A 22,311-nucleotide genomic window follows, 5' to 3' on the forward strand; every position below is an offset into this window, starting at 1 on the left:
TGCTCAGGGGCCGAGGTGATGAGTTTGACATTACGGAGCAACTCTGATTAAAAGAGCCTCAGGCAAAAATCCAAACAGGTTTCCTTTTAGGACCACAATGGCACATAGTTTAACATTAATTATTCATCCAGTAAAGTGGAACCTGTTCCCTGTCTTCAAAATTGCAGTTTGATAAAAACGATGCCTCAAATGTTGCACATATTGGTAGACTTGAAGGATAAAAAAAATATATATGAAAGAATCAGTCCTTGACTTAAGAGTCCCTGTTCGTAAAGATGTTTGCGTGAGGCGTCAAGAATGATGGAACTTTTTAAATATGCCTACTGTGGATTGTTTTGGTGTACATAAACAAGAACTATGGTGGCAACAAACAGCCAGATATTCATTTATTTGTAAATATACTAAACAGACGCATTGCGGCAGTTTTGTTCTATCTACTACCGTATTTTCTGGACTATAAGGCGCACCGGACTATAAGGTGCACCATTAATGCATCATGTCAGATTTTTAATCCAAATCAAATCATTCTCCATTTTCTCTTTTATATTTCAACTCCAGACACAACAAATTACTTAATAACCACAAAATAATAATCCATAGTCTTTTTGATTCATGTCTCATAGTCCTCAGCGGTCACTTATGATTGATTTCACGACACAATGCTTCAGGCCAGTTTAAAATTAGGAATTTGGTCCATATATAAGGCGCACTGTCGGCTTTTGAGAAAATTTTAGGTTTTTAGGTGCGCCTAACAGTCCGGAAAATACGGTAATTGTTTTTTCCAAATGGTTTAATGGTAGAAGCTCGTATTGCATTGTGGCCAACTGTTGGATCTGGGTTGAGTATTATACACACGACAAATGCTGGATGGGTTAGCTTGCATGCTGGTAGTTGCTGAGACCACAAATATACAACAACTAGATTTTGTTTGGCTCCTAACTCATTGAATAGCCATTTTGACCGCACTGCCCTTAACCTTCAGCATTTCTTTTGTGTTCATACTGTATGTGGTTGTCCCGTTTTTGAGGTTTCTGACTACGCTGTGTTTTTTTGCCTCTCAAGTCGTCAGCAACAGCTCAAACGTCTCTTTGTGACACTCACTATTTTGAGTTGAGTGTCGCTCTCACCACTGTATACCCTTTCAACAGTCTTCTGTTTGCCTCCGTGTGTGTGTTTGTGTGTGTGTATTTGTTTGTCTACTTCTGCATCCGCCTCAGGGAGGACGAGGCGGTGGCGGATGGGTTCTGTTCAAGAACGTTGCGGTTTGCAGCTGTCACAATGAAATGTCAATATTTATGACATACTTTATGTGTATGCTTTATTCATTTTATGTTATGCCAAGGGAGTGATAGAATGATGGAACAAGAACAGTCGCACAATGTGACGTAGTACTAGTCCGATGTGGACATATCACATTATTATTAAATGGTCAGTTCTTGGTTTTATCATAATTCTAATACAACAGGCCACCAAATAATTAAATAATATTTCAACATTTTAATAATGGGCTTACTGTTGTGGCCGTTTCACGCTGACAGAGATGTATTTAATTTCATTGATTGACCGTGGGCCAAAATTGTTGACTTTGGAAATGTTGTGTTCCTTGGCATTCTTCAGTGTACCTCATGTTTTGAATCAGCGTATCTTTTGTTCGAATCATGACTTAAGTGTTTGATTTAGGGTCAATATACGTTGCAACTATTTTCGATTGGCCTCGAGCATTCAATTTTATGTTTTTATTTTCTAGGTCCCATTGTTTGGCTGTGTGCTGACTCAGTCGTGCAGGCTACACAAAATATGGCAACAGCTCACATAACTGAGGAAGAAATCAAACCTCACCAATAAAAGTAATTGAATTGCTCTCCACTGCCAACAACATGAATCGAAGTGAGAGCACATCATCTTGAAGCACTTTTCAGGTAGAAACTCTCTTTTTTTTTCACCTTTAAGGACTCAGGAATGTCACTGATGCAAAGAAATTCGAACGTTTCTTTTACTCTTTAAAAAATAATGAAACCGTACTTGAGGCCATGATTTAAATTGTACTGAACACTCAACTTCTGTCCTTCTCACATCTCCCGACCTTTTTTTTAACAGCAAGTAATTAAAATATCACAATTTAAATCACATCCTTATTAAAGCGTTGACTTATCAAGCCTGGTTGCTCTGCAAACAAAATTTACAGGGTTTCAACGAACGACATTAATTGTCAAACGGATTAAACGATCATGAAGGCGCGGAGAAACAAAGTATCACAAGTGGAATATATTTCACAAAGTGCCCAGAGCTCAGGAACACAGTGAAATACAAAAACAAATTAAATAATGATTACAAACGTTACGAACGCTCATTAAAAAAAAAAAAAAATCCCACAAAGGGATAAAAGAGGGTGGATAATTTTTAAAAAAGTGGCAGAGACAAGGAATAAAAAGTCAGTTTGAAGCAAACGGTGTAATGAAGCCATCTTGTAGTTTTCAGCCGCTGTTTCCTTGTCACAGGTTTCCTACTCAATAATTGCTTTGAGAGCTTTCTTTATTAATATTGCATCTGCAGATTATTTTCTGTGCAGCCGAGAAAAAAAAAAAAAAATAGGGAGAGAACACTCTCGAGAATAAAAATTAGACAATTAAAGAGTTCACATAAGAAATTGCACCTTAAAGCCAACAAGGATCACAAATTCATGTCCAGTTTGTTTACTTTTTAATTATTCAATTATAAACATTGTAATGTATTACGATATACTTCCTCTTAAAGGTATTTTTAATAATTAAACTGAAGAATAAGAGAGAAAAAGGTGTAGTCCTTTGAGTTATATGAAGCATTTCCTCTGGACAAAAAGCTATTTAAAGTGTATTTCACAATCCGCCCACTTAGGTGAGGCATCCGTCTGAGACAAGCACTTTTCTATCGATACCTAGCATAGATATACCAACATTATTCTTGAATATAAAACTTTTTTCTCTCTTTAATCATAGAAAAGCATTTTCCCCTTCCGCACAATACACAATACATTTTTGTGTACATACATACAGTATATTTTTATTTGACCTTTATTTTAGTTTTACTACTGTCATCTCAAATATACTCTAGGCCCATTGAAAGTTCACAACTTTAAGAAAGATGTTGACAATATTATCAGTGATGGAGGCCATTCCATTCTAACATTATTAGTCAAACTTTTTTACGTTTCAGCCAGCTTTCATATGTTCCCAAGGAGCTTCTTAAACTTGTAACTATAGGTGCTTTGCTCAATGATGTTACATGACATGCACTCACGCTGTGCTACTTTTTGTGCCCGATGGGAAATTAGAAATACGCTAACCACATGCAGAGCGCTTGGTGCAACAGCACATGCGGAGGGATTTTTTATTTTTTTTAGCTACAAGAAAAAAAGTATTCCTTCTCCTTAAACTCTGAGCTTGTTGATAAAAATCAGAAGTCTACGATCTTGCCTTTGTGGATTTTGAAAGGCTTGGTCTAAAGATGTGTTTCTATAAAGACAGGTGATCCAGTAGGACTGCCTCACGAAATTAATTCCGAAAGCAAGGACGTAGCAGTAATAATAATAATAATAAACTATTTTGCACAGAAATTTTGAGATGGAAATACATCAACACAAGCTGCTCCATGTGACCAGATTATATCTTTTGTCTTTTGAATTGGCATAGCATCGTTTGGTTTATTGTCCGAGATTATCCTTGTATGCCGACAACATAAACAATGGTATGTTGTTGATCGTGAGGCTTCTCGGGTTTAGTGTGAGTTCGACAGCAGCTTCCATGATAGTATTTAGAAGACCGTCCATCCCGCATCTTGTGGATACACTACATTTTGGCACACATCATTTTTCAGGAATTAAATAAAAGTTTCTGGACAGATATTTGATATACCAAGACTGACCTGTACAAGGCAGCATGGTGCCACAAGGCAATGCAGAGAAGAACAAAGAGTGGTACACGAGAAGAAATAGAAGTTACACTACAGGCTGCAGGTGAAAGTGCTCCTCCTTTTCATTTAGCTCGTGGTAAATGACTTTTGAGACACGGTATACAAACACTCAGCCTTACCAGTTGCTCCTCAATTTGTGCTCGACAAAAGCAAAAGCTTCAGTGAGCTTTGTAATTGGCGAGTGTTTCACACAATCACGGCATCCACTCAAATGCGGCCCGATTGTCAGCGTGTGTGCCTGCGCCTTATCGTGAGCCATTAGGTGATAGTTGTAAAAACAATGGAGTACCCAGCTAATTCAGTGGCCAATTCTTTTAAACGTGAAATAATCACAGTTTTATCTCTCCTGACAGCAGGCAGGTCCACGGTCAACATACACGGTAGCTCGAGCAGATAATCGTCGATAACGACGTAAAGATCAACATAAGCTGTTTGTGCCGTTCCGCCTCAAAACGTCGTATCCGCGGGGATTCATCACGTCTGTGAAGTGTGGCCTTTGTCGGCTTGTTTACGATTGAGCGCACGCGTTATCTCTAGTGGAAGTACTCCGATTTCAGTCGATTGTCGATAGCAGCTGCCGCTCTGTAGCTCTTCGGTTATAAGACCGATCTCGAGTTAGTGCGACCCCCGCCCCCTCATATCCCCCCTCCCTCAACACCTGCCTGTGCTGGGATTTTGCCAGGCCGCTGATACATTTAGCATGAGTTATGTCATTTTGGTAAACACCAGCACCATGAGTGATTGCCCCTCATGACAAACGTTTACAAATTAGCTTGAAGCGTGCATCTGGCCATTGGACAATTAGGTGGAAAATATTGTATGCAGGGTGAGAGCAAACATGAAATGAAGAATAGGGAGTTTATTTTTGTTTCCCCATATTTTTTTTGTGCGAGCTGCGCTGCATAAAAAAACCCTTTTTAGATAAGCACTGAAATTGTGAAGTGATGTAATTAAAAGATTTGTGAATGGGAGATGTTATAGAACAACAATAACAATGGAAATTTAAAAGTGGCCGCAAGATAAAACTGACTCTTTTAATTGATGTGTTTGGCACATTGCTATGCAAATTGCATCTGTATGTTCAAATGGGATTACTGAACCGCACACAGTAGGAGAAATAGCATTTTTCTCATTAAAATATGATTGTTACTATGCAAAACACATTCTGTTTTACATCCACTATGTAAATGCTCATTCAGTTTATTAAATAATTTTTTGTCTTTGTTTTGGCACACTGCTACTGTGGTAATCACGATAGGCGTGAGGTACCTAAAGGTCGGAAGACACACCAGAGTACCTTGATTGGTTGACAGGCAGTGGAGGGGAAAAATAGATGTCTCTCTCAGTCCATCGATCCCTTTACAAAAGAGCTTCTTCCTCATTAGAATTTTGGTGAATATGAAATTGGCCACGTTTGGACATGCAGGGTTTCCAATAGACAGTGATGAGATTTCGCAAACATTCCCGTTTGTAGGTTTAATGCGAGAAGACTCTTGACATTGACAAAACAATGGGTCAACCTCAGAAGTAAGGCAATACTTCAAAAAAAGTTCAAGATCTGGCTGTTGGCCGTCATTACTCACTGGGCCCCCTTCGAATGAGTTTGTTTTTCATTAGAGGAGCAAAGATGCTAGAAGGGTGCCATCTTTACTCATCCGCGCTTCGCCCCTCCTCGACCCTTGCGCAACAAACAAATCCTTGTGAGTGATGAACCTTTGGGCTGTTTGGACATCTGTCTTCTCCCTCGTCGCCGAGGCAGCGAAAAGGTCCGGTTACAATGTCACGGGCTTCCCGAGACAACATGGATTAACACTGGGTAGAGACACCTTCGTGGCCTGAGCCTCGGAGAGCCGCCATTAAGGGCCTGTCAATCTAGCGATGGGCTTTATGCTACTGTGGCCAGCTGGGAGAAAGATTTGCCTCAAGGTAAAAGTGTGATCATTACAGATTGATTCAGCCGCTGAAATTGTACGGCACTTTGTCCCAGTTGTTAAATTTCTAATGTACTGAAGGCCTGTGGTTCTCAGTAGGGTAGGGTACAGGGGCGCTCAGTTCACGACCGTTCTATTCCTGCAAAGAGAACATAATACAAATGAATCCAGTAGTCATTTAGTTTGAGTACTCCAACTCACAAATTCAGGGAAACATCAAGAACGTCTCTTCAAAAAAAGAGCTTGCTCCAAAAGCTTAAAAAGACTTTTTTTTTCTTTTTGTTTGTCCTATTTGAAAAATATCTATTAACGGTTTAGAATCCTGAAAAGTGTTTGCAAACAGCTATCAATCGTGTCTTGAAGCTATTGATGCAAGATGGAACACTTTGTTGCAAAAAAATAGTAAAAAAAATGAAATTGCAGCTGTGTCATTGAAGATGTAGCCTGCCAAACAATTTATTGAATTCTGTCAAATGATTTCACTTTGAATACAATGAGGCAAAGTGAGCTGTATTTTATTTTGGTTTTCTTGGATTTTATCCAACTTGAAAAGAAACCAAATCAATATTTAAGACACATCAATTGATTTGGACAAGAGCAAGCAAACTATCAACGTCAGAGAATGCTCAACTTCTAAATCTGTTGATGTGAACGTTTCAACATCAGCCTGACCAGCTGGCTGGGTGTCCAAAAAAACAACAACATGAGAACAAACCTATTGTGAAGCTCCTACATCACTTGTCGTAACGCCTGTTGCCACATCATATTTATCGTTTCTTAATACATAAAAGCTGTATTTAGAAATTTGTGTTATGTAAATTAGTATTATGCCTCGTTAATTCACCTAACTAGAAATGATGAGGGAATTTGATGTATGTGACTGTGCTATGCACACAACACTTGGCAACCATGATGGACTGGCAAAAAAAAAAAAAAAAAAAAAGACTTGTTTCTTGGTGTGCTCTAAAGTTTGTATGAAGGTTATTGGTCAAATAATGTTGTGGTTTTCCGCTTTGGGCAGAGAAGTGTTGCTACTTACTAAAGTCGGCTGGGAACTGGATTTTTGAAGATGAGTTATGGCTAAAGTTTGAAGAAAAAGTCAGACAAAAGGCAATGTTTTTACATTAGTACAAAAATACTTCCATTAGTACAAAAATACTTATTTGTGGCCTACTTGAGTACAATCTTCTGTTAATTAATTTAAATTTGGATTATTTAGAAATATAGTCGCTTCTCAACGTCATTTCAACATTTGTGTCCTCAAACATGCCGCCAACTTACTTTACCGCTCTCGAAAGTCAGATTTAATGCCATTTGCAGGTGCTCAGATATCGTCCCACTTTAGATCTCTCATTAAAATCTCCTAAATACATTATTGTTGAATCCAAGGTTTGATTTTTTGGCCATAATTCTAAAAGTACAGCACTGCACATCACTAAAGCCTTAGACAATTGACCATGCTGACTTTTGTTGAGTAAAATCTCATCCTTCATTTTCTGGGCCACTATATGAGGAAATGGAGCTCCTAAATTCAATTCCGTCCATTACAGTGCAATAAAGATAAAAAAATATATATATTTTTGGACACCCTTTCCCTTGTCGCTTATAGTCCATCCTGAGCTGCAGGAAAACCTTTTACAAGTGGCAACATACACGTAAACACTTTGACAGGTGTTGATAGCGCCTGCTGCAATGATGGATGTTTGGCTCATGAAGGCATGAACATGTTTACACACACTTCCAACCTCAACTATATGCTTTTGAATTCTTCACGCCAAAACCCTTTTCAGTGGAGAAATTAAAACCCAATCATATCGAATGTTGTCATAGCCGCCACTCCTTCTAATGCGAATCCAATGATGATGAAGTATAATCGAATATTGGCTCCAAATGAGCGCAATACATGGATATGCATGAGAAATGGACTGATATGAAATGCCAGGATCCCTGGAATATTCGACGTGGGTGATAAGCAAAGTCAAATTATCACGTTTCACCACTGTCTCCGAGCTCTAATGACTCAGTAATGACACCATTTGTCCATTTAGCCTCATTGGCTTTAATGCTGCACAGGACTCGCCAGCTTCCTCATGCCAGTCTCGCACAAGTGGACCATTGATTGTATATGAGCGGAGAGAGGGAAAAACAGAAAAGTATTAACTTATTTTAGTCATACGATTTGGGATTGTTAAATTAAAAGTTTGCTTGAGCAATGAAAAGAATACTAAATGTATCATTATAAAATAAATATGAGGCAAAAATAAAGTGTATAATGACAGTAATAATGACTAAAAAATAAAACTGTATTCTAATACGTAGATAGGTTTATATAGAAGGGTTTGAAAAAAAAATGACTTTTAAATAGCTAAAAATCTTAGACTGCTGTAGATAGTTCTATCAATAAGTTTGTTGTCTTTAAAATTTGATAAAAATAAATACATGCAATACAAGTCAACTAATGGCTTAAAAGTAAATGCTGACCTTTGTGGGGCAGCGTACATAAATTACGTCGCCAACAGTGACTGAACCGCTTATGTCGAGCTCATATTTTACTTTCCATCACAGGATCTGAAGATTGATCAATCAATCAATTATTTTAAACAGCTACATGCTTTATAATGTTATAAAACACCTTCCTCTAGATACATAATTCTCAAAGCATATTGCCATGGTTCATTCGTACATCAATGTTGCTATAACTACATTTAGTTTGAAACAGACTTAGTCAACCACCAGTTTTATTTTAAAACATAAACTTACCAAAGGTTTTGGAACGTTCGCACAAATGACTGCATCCGTCACCTTAAAGATGGCGTCATTAAAAGTAATATTGGCCGTTTAAATGTGGAGGATAAACACAGGAATCTAACGCTTGGTCGCAGAGTGCCGGATATAAAAGTGATGGAAAACTACTCGGGCTTGCTCAGCCCTGTTGTAAGTCTATTACATCTAATAGAATTACATTTAGAATGCATTTATATGGAAATTACTAGCTGTGTAGTTTTGTGGAGGAAGACGTAGGCAGTTTGACTTGTGGGCTTTTGGCATAGCAGTGTGTGCGTAAGTTAAACAATAGCAACAAACTGCAAACGTCCCGGCCACTTTGAATAGTCGTGTGTGTGTGTGTGTGTGTGTGTGTGTGTGTGTGGGTGATGTTCGTCAAAGGGCTTGCTTGTTTGGAAATGCAAATAGAAGGAAACTTTACCAGAGCAGGCTGAAATGTGATTGAGTAAAGAATAAATCTTTAGACTTGGTGAAGCAGCATGTGGCGCTTTACTTACTGGAGTTTTCCTTGTTAACTTTGTCAAGTCACGAGAATCAATTCGCCGTGAGACAGTAGCTGAACTCTTCACAGGAGAATCGCTGGCGAGACGGTCATCTCTGTCGCTCCGCCACGGCTTCAATGGTCCGTCAAATTATATTCTGATGTGAAATCGGTCCGTGGTGCATAAAAAGAGTTGGACAACGGACAGCTGCCCAAGAGAACTGCAATGGAGTGGAATTAGGAAATAAAAACGCAAAACTGATTAGTCTTTTATATAAAAATGACAAATCTACACATATTAACGATAAACTTTGTCCACATATTCCGTAAATTCATCCATTAGGTTGGAGGAATAAAATTATCACCAAACAACAACACCGCTCAGATGAGAATCATGCCAATATATTTTTATGTTGCATGTGCATAATAAATAGAACAAAACTTTTCAGTGTTTCAGTTTTCAGTTCTGGCTTCTAATTAAAAAAGTTGAAAATAAAATCAATATTTTAAATAATTCCACAACGTTATAAACCTCAGAAATATTGCCCTATATTTTATTAATCAAAACATAGCAGTACGTCTGCAAGAAGCTGAAAATTAATGATCCTTATTAGCATTGATGCTGTCGAGAAAGCCTTAAAAATTACAAATAAACAATCTAAGTAATTTTTGTGGGCACCCGAGATTCTTTACATTTTTTGTTATTTGTCTTGGTCAAACAAATATTACTTACATCAGCATATATTTACACGCCATAATTCTATTTTATGTTGAAACCTAGATATGGATGACGTTATGAATATTAATGTTGGCAGTGAATTATGAATTAATTAATGAATACCCTCACGAGTGAACTTGTAGCATCGATCAATGAAAAATACATTTTGACCACTCAAGCTTAACAGTCAAGGCAAGATTTTTTTTTTTGGAGAAGACTAATAAACTAGATTTAAGAGCTAGCTGCATGCATACCATTACGCACCTAATTAATGATAAATATTCTGCTCATAAATCACTGACGAGAAATTCACATCTCTGCACGTTCAGCATAATGCTGTGAAACCTTCACGGCAGACAGTATTTGAAATGTGTTTTGATCTGCTGGCGGGGTTGGAGTTGATCAAATTTGAAATCAATGTCAGTTATGGGTAGCTTTATCTAACGCTGCAAATTCTAGTTATTCGAGTGTCTCATTAATTTTTATTTTAACTGCTGTCAAGACGAGAAGAAACTCCACGCTAATTTGATTGCTGAAAGAAATGTTCTGTCAAGGTAAACCTTTGCAAACTCAGTGCTTAACAAACCCATTAGAGATGCCATTTTGGATTTGAAATGTAAGATTCTGCATTATAGAGCTTCACAATGTCGAATTGGCCCATGGCTGAATTGATTTCAAAAAGATATGTGAGCCGAGGAAGAATAACGTAGCTCTTCATTCAGGTGTACCTAATGTTATGTCTTGTGGACTCAGCTCCACTCAAAAGTTGTCTTCAGCACCAAGGACAGCAGCCACCATCTTTTCATTTCCACTCCCTCTTGACTTGGTACTCAGTGCGTGGCTTGTTAAAGCGTGTCATGTTCAGATGTTCTCGCTGGCATTGCTGCTCCACACAGCCCACGCGTGTCACAGGAGTGTGTGACTCCTACCCGCCTCTGCAACATTCTGCTTTCTGGATCTCTAATTAGTGATCTTTACAACGTGAGTTGGACCAAAAAAAACTAACTTGAATTTAAAATGTATAAGAGAATGTAGTTTAATGTGGACTTCAGCAAGCAAGAAGGGAATCCAGATGTGTGTCATCTATTGTAGCATGGACACACACGGACAGTTTGAAAAGTAAATGTTTTGACTTAATTTTCAGATGGACCTGCACCAACTTTTTGAGAACAAGGAACTTTTTTTCGTCTGTTACGCATTTGAGTCTATCCATCTGTCAGTGATGAGTGAAAATATAAATGGCGGTTTTGGAATTTGACTGAAAATTGGTCAACCCAGCGGGAATTGTTTTCAGACAATTAAATTGTACGAATGGTGTCCAGCAACTGAGTCCATCCTTTTAAACTTGCTATCGAGAGGGAGTAACGGACTATCAGCTTTTTTGTTTTTGGTATGCTAGCTAGTTAGGTTGTTTGTCCTTTGATTTTTGATCTTGTTTGGCTGGCATTTTGAGGCAATCTGTTGGTGCTGTTTGACTAAAAAGAAGACTGAATAGAGATGTAGATGTTCTTTCCAACTCATGGATGTGCGGTTAATATTTTGTTTTATTTTCAACTTGAATTGTTGAAACAACATTCCCAACCATATACCGAAAGGTTCTTGTCCTCATCCACCCTAAGCACCCACCCCTCCCCTTGGTTACCTCATCCGGTCCGCACCCCCCCCCCCCCCCACCCCCACCTCTTTTACCGTCTGCATGGACCTCCCCCTTTTTCCTCGCCTACAGTCTGAGCATCCCAGCCTCCTCTCCCTCCCACCCTCCACATCACACGCATACACACCTTCTCCAACCGCAAAGCCCGCCGCTGTGTGACAGGAAGCCACAGGAACGATATAGACCCAGCGAGTAACACACTCACACACACACATACACAGAGAGAGCTCCTTCCTGACGGACTTTTTTCTTCTTGTCATTCTGTGTGCACTATAGCGACCAAGCCCTGGATTTCCCCCCCCCCCCCCTCTCCCCCCCGAGCATGAAAAGGATTGCCAGGATTGCCCAATTAGCCGCAATCCAGCATCAGCAGCAGCAGAAGCATCGCCGTGACCGAGCACCGGATGCTCCAGCAGAAGTTGTTGTCCGCGCAAGTCACACAGGGGGGCCGAGACTCGGAGGGGAGCATCTGATTTAGGTGAGTGCTGCGTGTGAGCTCTTTGTATGCATCTGTGCGTGGTCAGCATGGTTATTGTGGAGTGCAGTGAGCGCTGATTTTGTTTTTTAAAAAAAAAAAAAAGAAAAAGCAAATAACTTGAGTGTATCTGTGTTTCCAGGAGAGATTTTTCATTCCGCACGCGTGTGTCGCATCTGTGTTATTGGATATGAAAAAAGGCTTGCTTCCTGTAAACCATGCATATCATGTTAGAAATAGGCTGAAAGCCAAGCTGGTTGCTTATGTGTTTATTTACATACTATATGTGTGAGCAAGAGAGTCTAATTAGTACTCAGTGGCGTGTGCATGTTCTTATGTTTAGAATCATGCGAGCAAGTTTTGAAACGTCTCACTGTGCACGCAAAACAGACCAAAGACGTCTATGATCAATACACACACTCTGAGTTCAGGATGAGGGTTAAAGTTAGGATGATTTTCCCATTCAAAGAAATACTTCAATCGGATCAATCTAAAACCATAAAAGAAAAATGCATTTTCCAGGCATTATTTTTAATATTATTAAAAATCCCTTGCTGAAGTAAAACCTGGCATGCCACTACAAAGTTGTTTGACCTAAAAGTTTACATTGATTGTGCTGTTCCACCAGCACACTGCGAGGGGAGCTCATGCTCTTTTCCACTAAAGGTGTCACGCTCCTGGCCCAAGGCGAGATGGCTGCTAATGATCCTCCGATATCAACTCCACAGAATCGGCTTCTGTTGGGGAAAAATGGGTCCCTGGAGCGATTGCAGACTCGAGTACCCGCCCGCCCCACATCCACCCCACTCTGTTTTTTCCCATCGTGATGAGACGGCATTATATTTACAGCAGAGTAAATACATTCTGTGATTATAGTTTGGTCTCCCTCCAGATAAAAAAAAACCCGCTGCCTTATAGTTGCAATGCCTCATTTGATTTCGTGGCCTTTTCATTTCCAATCCGCCGTAATCGTGTTCGCAAGAATCCCACCGTCACAGAAAATGCCAACATTAGCGTTGAGCTGTATTTGCGTTTTGGCTTTTAGATGACCCAGTGTGGATGGTTTCTTTCAAGTCATGTTGTCAGCACTGGTCAGTGGTGATTTTGCAGAAGGGTGTGAATTCAGGCTTAAAACTAAGTATGACTAAAGCTGGCAGCATTGAACGATCCCTTGTGCCTGCTTTATCCTGACAAAACCACAAAACGGTAATCAAATGTTGACACTTTGTCAGAGTTCTTCGAAGTACAAGCCCTTAATTCACCCAAAATAGTTGGGTATCAAAATTAATTGACAAATTCATAACTAATTAATTATTAAAACTTTTTCAAGAATCGCAAAATTGTCCACAGACATTTTTTAACTTAAAATGTTCAAATTCTGTGATTTCAGCATGTAACCATGTTCTGTCGAGTAAATGTAAGTAAATTTCTTTGGAAATTTGGGGCATTGTTTCCAGATCCCCTAAATTTAATTCATTTTCTCTTGCTCACAAAAGATGCTGCACATGCCAATTCTTGCACCAATTTTAACACAAAATAAAACATTACAAGAAAACATTTGCACTGAACTGCTCTGACCTTAATATTTCCTCTAGGTGATGGACAGTGATAAAAATCTAATTGTTTACAGTTGCACTGGACCATAAAGCTGCCTGTATCTTCTGAGAAAAATATCAGACAAAATATCTGGGTCACATAATGTCATGCAACAACTTAAAGAAAAAAAAAAAGCTGCTGAGTCATTGAAGCCATGTCACCTCCAGTTAAGACTGGAATTACTCACACCCCGGCCTAATGTTTTATCTTTTATCTGTTTTATCTGTGGAAAATGATGGGGGGGGGGGGGGGGAGCGGCTTCCAAAATGCTTTGTTTTGACAGAATCAACAAAAATAATAGCTATTTTCATTTTTAATGAATAGCAAGGCTGTCGCATATTCGTTGTGAGTAGAACAAAGGTCATGATTGGTGTAAAGAAAGAATAATTTTCTATTTTTACCACTTTTACCAAGAACTCACTTTCACTATGCAACATGAGATTTTGTAGGCATGTCTATCATGAATGGACGCACAAAAACCAGTGACGAATCTATGCCTATCAGGATAAATAGAACTAATATACGTTTCACACATAAAGAACGTACTTGAACTCAAAATTTTGCCTGCATATGAATACTTTTAAGCCACAAAGACTCTCAGTCTGGTACTTAATTGCAGCTGTGCGCACCATTCAAGTAAAAAGGCTGTTTGAAAACTGAAGTCTGTGCCGACTGAGCCTTTTGGGAGCCCGGGCAGGCACAGGAAATTATCACAATAGAGAAGTTTTATTTTTATGAATTTTTGAGGCTTCCAGACTGCTCAATTGCTCCTCTGAAGAGTCACATATGGTCCCACTAGGAATAGTGCAATCGGAATAGTTGCACTTTGTTACGTAAGATCTTGTACACTGGACGTCAATTCAAATGCTGTTGTTTTTCTCAATGCATTTTGAATTGTGCACAACTAGCCAAGCAATCAAAATCAATGATTGTGCTGATTCGATTAATGCAAAATGTAAAACCTTCCTGGTCTGGATTGTTATCCAGCTGAACTAAATATGGCCAAAGCCTAATGGGCTGCTGCGTTCACTTGGTATAGATTGCAAGATTTTGGATCTTTTTACATATTAATTGGCTCTGGCCTATACAATTTCAAATGCAGAAAGACTAGAGATTGTAATTTGGCCTTGATTATGTGGCTGATTCAGTTGCAACTCAGTTGCCAATTAATTAGGAATGTAAAAATAATGCCATTAATCTTGCTTTTGTGAGGCTTTTAATCTTTTTTTTCCCCTTTAATGAAACATTTCTAGAGAGGTTTGTGGTTATTTTAATTCTTTAATTTATGGGCGAGCTTGAAATGAATTCTATAAATTACAGCGATGATATGCTACTTCACTTCAAGATAAGGATTCTGATTTTCATATTTCATATTCCTCGCAGCTTTAAGTATCTGTATTAAATTCTGCATTTCACATTATCTCTCATAACTCCTTCCAGGTAAAAAACACTATACGGTTGAATTAAAACGACATTTCCAGAGGCGGAGAACCAAAACGTCTTTTTGTGTGCCGCGGATAAATCATTATCTCTCACAGCTTGTGCACAGGTGAGCCCAAAACAACCACTTGGGAGACAGAAATGAGAACGGGAGAGGATTTATTGTCAGCCTGAAGAGGCGCTGATGTTTGTAGGCGACGAGAGAGGTAGTGTCCGTAACCAAGTCAGCTCTCTGACTATCGACTGTAGCGTGAATTGCAGTATCACTTACTTTTCGTAGAATTGAATGCAGTTGGGCGCCCCCGATCACGTAACACGAGTGTTTGTCAATTACTCGGCGCATGTTGAGAGAGGCCGTGGTTAAAAATCTGCCATAATAAAAGCTGTCACTTATGTCAGCAGTTTCCATTAGCAACATGTGGATGAGATCTTTCGAGCTCACTAACCACATCCTGTCACATCCAACCTGTCGGAAACATTGATTTGATAGCAATTAATACGCATTTGTGGTCAGCCCATGTTACTTCCTGGCTTGTTGCTATGGTAATACCGTCCCCACTTGGCACACAGCTCTACCTTAATTTCGTACTTTATCATGAGGTGTAAATCTGCTTATTTAAGAATAAGTACCATGACAACCCTGTCTCGACTCTTTTGGATCTATTATTTTGGATGTAAATTAAAAGGCTTATGTTTGGAAGGCAAACATTACCCGAAGGTTGTGGCCTTATTACATTCAAACAAGACTCGCCTCAGGGTGAAGAATGTTATGAAAATCTAAAAAAATAAGTATTAAATTGTCGATTTATTCTTGCTGCTATAACAATGCGATTACCATAATTAAACTTGTGAAATAAATGTCATGGTGACCAAAACATTCAAATTTGATTTTCCTATATAAAAACAAATAAAATAAAGAGCTGAAAGCAACAACATTGTTCCATTATTGTGGGAATTTGCTTTAATATAAAAAAAAACTTCTCAAAGTGGTACTATTTGGAGTTCAACCAAAAATATGCCTCAAGCGTCAAATACAACTTGCCAATAAAATAAGAATATAATATAATATGATATAATAATAATATTAAAAGAATAATGTGAGACAAATCTAATAAGACAAGAATGGGACCCAATGTTTGGACATATTGCACATATTAATCTCAGCGATAGCGACAAATAACTGCTCAGACGTGAATGATTATTTTGAGAAAAACAATGTCACAAGATACGTTTTGAAGGTTCTAAGGTAACATATTGTAAAAGTAGTGCATTGGTGGGGCCTAGATTGGACTCTCATCTACAGCCTTGTGTGCAAGTTGAGCCTTCCTCACACTCTCTAAAAACTGTAAATTGCCAATAGGTGTAAGTGTGAATGTTTGTTTATGCTGGAAATATGTCTAGGGTGTACCCCGCCTCTTGTTCCTAGTCAGCTGGGGTAGACTCCATCTCAGACACAACCCTCAGGAAGACGAGCAATATGCTTTCCATCTGCATAATTTAAAAGTGAATCATAAAAGTTGGTTTACTTACAGGAGCGAGGGTGAGGTCAGCTGTCAGCATGGTTTCTGCGAAAAAAGGAAATGGAGTTGAATATTTTAGTTATAGAACTTGAGGCTGGAGATGGAGCAAACGCCCAATGCAATGAATTATAAATGTGGTTTGGGAAAATCTATGAGACAGGTTTCGGATTTTATGCAAGATTATAAAAATATTTTGAAGTCTCTTAATTTAAAACGGCTCCCTGCTGAATTCCTTTTTCTCTCCGTGATCATTCTCTGCGCCAAGGTTAGAGTGTGACAGTGGGAATATGTTTTGAGATGGCCGCTACCATTCCCAGTCGGATTTTTCGAAGGTCCATTCTTCAATGCAGTGGGGGTTTGATCCCCAGCCATTGTGACAATGTCGACGTGTACTTGAGCAAGACACTGAACTCCCACTTGCTGGTATGAGGATGCAGTACGAATTGCTTTGAGTTGCAAAGGTACAAAAACGCTATAGCATTATATAAGTAGAGCCCATTTACCATTTAAAAATAGCCACCATAACAGGAAAAATGCAGAGTCATGCGTTTGCACAGGCTCTTAGGAAAGTGGGAAAAAACAACAACTCTTCAATAAATGAACATGTTTCAACAAAAGCTCAGAGGACCGCCATGTTGGCTCAGCTAGTTGAGACGGCAAAGTACAAGGAAGATGAAGTAGACATTATCATGCTAATGTCGGCTGTACTTGGTTCCACTTCATAGTAAAATAACCTCCTGCAATTTGCCCTGCTGTGAGTGGCAGAAAAATTCCAGTACTTAGCCCCACATTTTTTAAAATAAATTCCTGTAGTCTCATTTGTAGTTATAAATATGACCGCCCCCCCAAAAAAAACTTTTTATAATTTCAGATTCAACTCACATCAGCCTTAGAATAAATGGCTTATATTTTAATTTGGAAAACAGGCACCCGAACTGCAAGTGTATGCCGTTTTAAAAATGTGTGAAAAGACTTTGGTCGATTGTTAGCTTGAGCTATTTTGACAGACATTGAGATTTTGTGTCATCTTAGGGTACTACAGAAGGAGTAAAACCGCAAATAATTTAGGCTCGGGTCTACAGAGAAAATGCAAATAAGTGAATTTATGAATAACTAAAAGCACAATGATACACTGCAAAACCACTTCCTAGAACAATGGAGGCCAGCTGGATGGTCTACCCTAGTTACTTCTCAAACTTTTGAGGCTCGCTGAAGCAAAGCTGCAAAGCTTTACTTCCATTGCTGATTATAAAATGTTGCAAGAAATTGTTGACCAGTGATAGCAATTAATTTAAACATTTTAATCAACGAAGGATCTTTGGTCAAATACTCACTCATAGTGAATAGCAAGTACAACCAAATTAGGCATCATCCCTCCCATCTAACCCAATTCATTCATTCATTCATTCATTAGTTCGTTTGTTCGTTCGTTCGTTCATATTTTCTAAATTGCTCATTCTAATTTAGGATGCGCAGCTTTCCAACCTGGGTTGTTGAGGCTACTAAAGAAAAAACAATCGCAGCAGTTCGGTCTTGGCAAAGCATGGCACGCTCGTGGCACTCCGCATAAAGATAGAGAGAGAGAGAGAGAAAGAAAAAAGAGCCACTGTGCTTTGTTGTGCAGCCAGTCAGAATGTCGAGACGGAAGCTGTACTGAATGTTCAGAGACGTGTACTATCAACGAGATTTGTTGCAGAGCGAGCTCCTCTCGGTAAGAGGCAGCCCGGCTCGCGTACGGCGTGGTCTCACTTCAAAGGAGACGGCAATTGGAAGGTGAATAAAAACTGGTCAATTGGCTCTGAATTCCCTCAACTAAACTGCAATATCAGCAGTGGCAAGGAAGCAGGGCCATTTTCAGCTTAAATCACTCAGCCTTGCACATTGACACGAAGGCCAGGCGAACAGGGAGGAAGCAGGAAGTGCGCCGGTTTTATCAGTAATTATAGGAATGCTATTTTCTCCCGTCAGGATGGGGAGTAGCCATTCTTTAATCTTGACACATGGTCATCATGTAGCACACCTATTACGAGTCTGAAGTGTTTGAATTGTATTTCAGGGGAAATTGGGGTGACAGAGATGGAGAGTGTTGGGGGAAGTTAGAGCCCGAAGGAGGAATGGAATTTGACACAGGATAAAAGTTGAGTGCAATTATATGACTTCAAAAGCCCCACTGGCTTTGTGCAATGATTTTTAAGGGGAACATATGGGACCTCTAAAATCCCAACGGCGGGCCATGAACAGCTGGACAAAAATAAATCATAAATTGACGCTTCCCTTTACCCCTCAGAAAAAAAAAACATTTTGGACCTCAAAAAATTAACTGCTGAGTTCATGTGAAAAATGTTGCTAACCAAAAAAGCAGCACCTACCATAACAGGTGAACAGAAGAATAAAAAAGTGGTGTTCTTCGTACACGTTATGTTCCTACTTAGTTGTGTATTATTGTAAAAGTCACATTTTTCTGAGCACTTAGGAAACGTAAAGGCTCATTCGTTTTCTGAGAGTCGTCACTTGAACATATCATTCTTTCGCTTAGATCGACATTCCATTTTTTCTTTATAGTGCAAAGTGATCAGCTCTTAATGAAGTCCTTGTGCCGTCAGTTCTGAAGTTCTTTCATTATGTACCGTAAGTATAACATGCCTCAATCTGTATTTCAATAGACTAACATTATTTTTTCATACTTAAATTTCCCTGAGTAGTATTAAATAACATCAGGTTATGTTGTGCCAGCTTTCATTGCCTTTGGGCATAATATTCAAACTCTAACTTGAAATAAAGTGTAATATCCTGGTAATAATGTTCAATATTGCTCCAAAAGTGCTTCTGCCTTTTGGAGAAACATGCAATATTTTGCCTGATGTGAAATTGCGAGGCTTTTATTTTTCACCCCATGGGCTGTCTTTGAACAATTATAAAACACATTCAGGAAAAGAATGAATTGTTTTGCTTTTGGGATGTTTGCGCATCGCAAATCATCCGATGGCAATAAAGCCAATACTGGAGTGTGTGTTGCAATATCTCTTTTGATTTCCACCAGGCAAGAAGCTTCAGTGCTTTGACATCCCCCCCCCCCCCCCACACACACACAAACACACAATAAGTTGTTGAATATGAACAAAACCTTTAGCACACCCTGCCAGTCTGCTTTTTCTAATTTTAGCATATAACTCAAGTGGAGCTGTTTCAATCATCTTATATATTTTTGTTCTTTGGGAAAAAGAGGAGACAAACAGTTCCCTTAGAACTCAGAATAAAGAAACCCAAATCAACCCATTTTTGGAAAAAAATGTCATTTTACCACTCCTATCCTGCACAGTGAGCGTTTCTCAAGCAGATGATAGAAAAGGTTTGTATTTCTTTCAGTTTTCAGTCTGATTGCTGACATAGTAACGATGTGTACTTGAAAATGTAGACACTAACATTTAATTAGCTATTCATGAGTATGGATTCAAATCATTTTTCCAATGATTCAATCGACATTGGGCCTTTTATTGTCGCTGCTTCTGTTATTTTTTTTTCTGTGCTGAAATAGACTTTCCACAATGCTATACAGAAATATTTGAACTATTTTACATACTGTAACACATAAATGGCAAAATTGAAAAATCTAATTTGAACTCTGTTGCTCACCGAAACAGCAGCACCGTAGCACGAGAACGACAATGTTTAGGCCGCAAAAATGTATTTAAAAAAAGTTTTTAGCCATGTCCATGTTTATCCTTTTATGTATTTATATACGTATGTAGCCTTTTGCCGCATTTGTCTATAATTTTCCTTTTTGGCTAGCTCTAAACTAATCAACACTTTCTCTCACGTGCAGTTTTAGTAGATTAACACTCCTTTTTTATTGTTTTGACAGTTTCAGTTTATTTTGCTATTGGAATCAGTGTTAGTTAGTTAGTCTCATCTCTTCGACTTGGCCGATCGTATGTGGATGCACACAAACTGTGCATTTACAGTGCGGATTCCAAACAATCAATTCTTAGAGGGCGGCCGCTGTACATTGACACAAGTCCACGAGGAGCTGATGAGCATTATATTCCCACAGATGCTGTGAGTGCAGCCTGTGCTGATGGAGGTACTGTTGTTAGTGGTAATGACAGAGAGAAAACGGCCCAGGTGAAGCTTAGCGGCACTGTATCGTGTTCTCGCAACGTGCACACTCAGCATGCCGCAACGTCTCCCATGTAGGGCGCAGAAAAGGCAACACAGCACTTTCGTGCAGTCGTTAGCAGAAAAAAAAAAGCACAGTTTGCTGAACAACAATCTTGATCATGCTAGGGCTAAAAATAAATCCAGTCGCGACTAGGCTTGCAGAAAAACAGGAATGCTCAGAGCTGACCAGATTACATGCAAATCTTGCTTCTTGAAATGCTTGATCTTGTACTGAAATGACTGTGTATTTATAATCATGTGATTTTTTTTTTTTTTTTTTTTTTAAATCCGACAGCAGAAAAATATGTGAATTTGTAAAAATTGTCATTTAAATATTTCGAGTACTCGTACTTAAGAATACATCAATTATAACAAAACAATTGTAACTTCACTTATTAGTGCTAAAATACCAGCCTGACTCCTGGACAAATTCAGGTTACAAAAACTGTACATTAAGAAAAAGTAGTCGACTCAAAATTTAATGTAACAAACTTGGAAAATAATTTAAGTTGGGCAATTCAACCAAATATTTAAGTTTTGACAATGTGGACATTGCCTTTCCTGTTTCCTTATTTTCACCAGAGTTTGCGGAATCAATTGTGCCTTGTATTGTAACTCAGCAGATTGTTTTGGAAGAACCAACTTAGATGATTTGTTTCAGTACTCCAAAATACAAGTTTACAATATGGGAGCACAACCCACTTCTAAGCTAAGGACCCCCTCAAAATACTTTATTTATATTCTGCTGACACGTCCAGTGAGCTACGTAATTTGGCAGCAGAATGATAAGGACTTGAGTTTTTTCCCACTTTACTTTAAGAAGCTTAAATATAAATAACACTTCTTTTAAAAAGCACTAGAACAGAATTGCAAGTTTGTCACAGACCTACAATCGGCCTTCAGTCATACATTTCGGCGAGTATGAAAAATTTCGAGAAATCACATTGTTGCCCATTGCGAGGTTGTCTTTGCCTTCCTTCTTGAAAAGAAAGGAGATGAGAATTGGAACCGCGAGCCCTGTGGCAAAAGCCTCTGAGCCTGAAAAAAAAAGACAGCTCGAGGGAGTTACGGTGGCGGTGGGAGAATTTCAAAGGCAGGAGGTCAAGAGCACTCTATTTCCAATCTTAACACTCGGAATGGCGGCTCTAACCTGTATCAAGAACGCGTTTCTTGCCAAGGATAACTGCAGGGAAGAACAGGTGAAACAGGAAGCAGAAATAAGAGATTTCTCTGTGGTATGCGGATTTACGCAATCAAGATGGACGTGCATTGTGCAACTCCTCAACGACTCAATGGAGTACACATTTGCAGGGCTCACGGAGAGTGACGCGCCAGATGGGTTGTTTGCGTTGCCATCTGGGAACAAAACAATGGAAGCAGCTCGCAAAAAGGTTGCGTTCCGTCAATCACATCCATTTGCAGACAAGTCGAGAAGTAAACTACTTACAGTGAGCCGCGGTTTGGAAATGTTAGTGCTGTGCTTCAGTTAACTTTCTATTTGCTGTTAAGAAAAAAATGAAACGAAGGCCAAATTTCGAATTCAATTTAATTTGCATTTATTTTTAAAAGAGTGTGAATTATTAGTCATTTTTATATTTTATTATTT

General features: G+C 38.8%; 1 protein-coding gene and 1 long non-coding RNA gene across 2 annotated transcripts in view; one reads left to right on the plus strand and one right to left on the minus strand.

Annotated features, from left to right (window-relative positions):
* Positions 1 to 4,636: 4,636 nt before the first annotated feature.
* LOC133163827 (uncharacterized) lies at positions 4,637 to 21,967 on the minus strand. The gene is made up of 4 exons (XR_009716451.1): positions 21,856 to 21,967; positions 16,558 to 16,592; positions 9,161 to 9,365; positions 4,637 to 6,018 (listed from the first exon to the last, which is right to left on the minus strand). It is a non-coding gene; the product is annotated as an uncharacterized LOC133163827 (long non-coding RNA).
* brinp1 (bone morphogenetic protein/retinoic acid inducible neural-specific 1) overlaps positions 11,627 to 22,311 on the plus strand; it is a 79,777-nt gene continuing 69,092 nt past the window's right edge. Inside the window, exon 1 of the mRNA XM_061294082.1 lies at positions 11,627 to 11,994. The gene's annotated coding sequence lies outside the window, so the exon portion shown is untranslated. The remainder of the gene's footprint in view (positions 11,995 to 22,311) is intronic.

The sequence above is a fragment of the Syngnathus typhle genome, linkage group LG12, assembly GCF_033458585.1.
Source record: "Syngnathus typhle isolate RoL2023-S1 ecotype Sweden linkage group LG12, RoL_Styp_1.0, whole genome shotgun sequence".
Taxonomy (NCBI): domain Eukaryota; kingdom Metazoa; phylum Chordata; class Actinopteri; order Syngnathiformes; family Syngnathidae; genus Syngnathus; species Syngnathus typhle.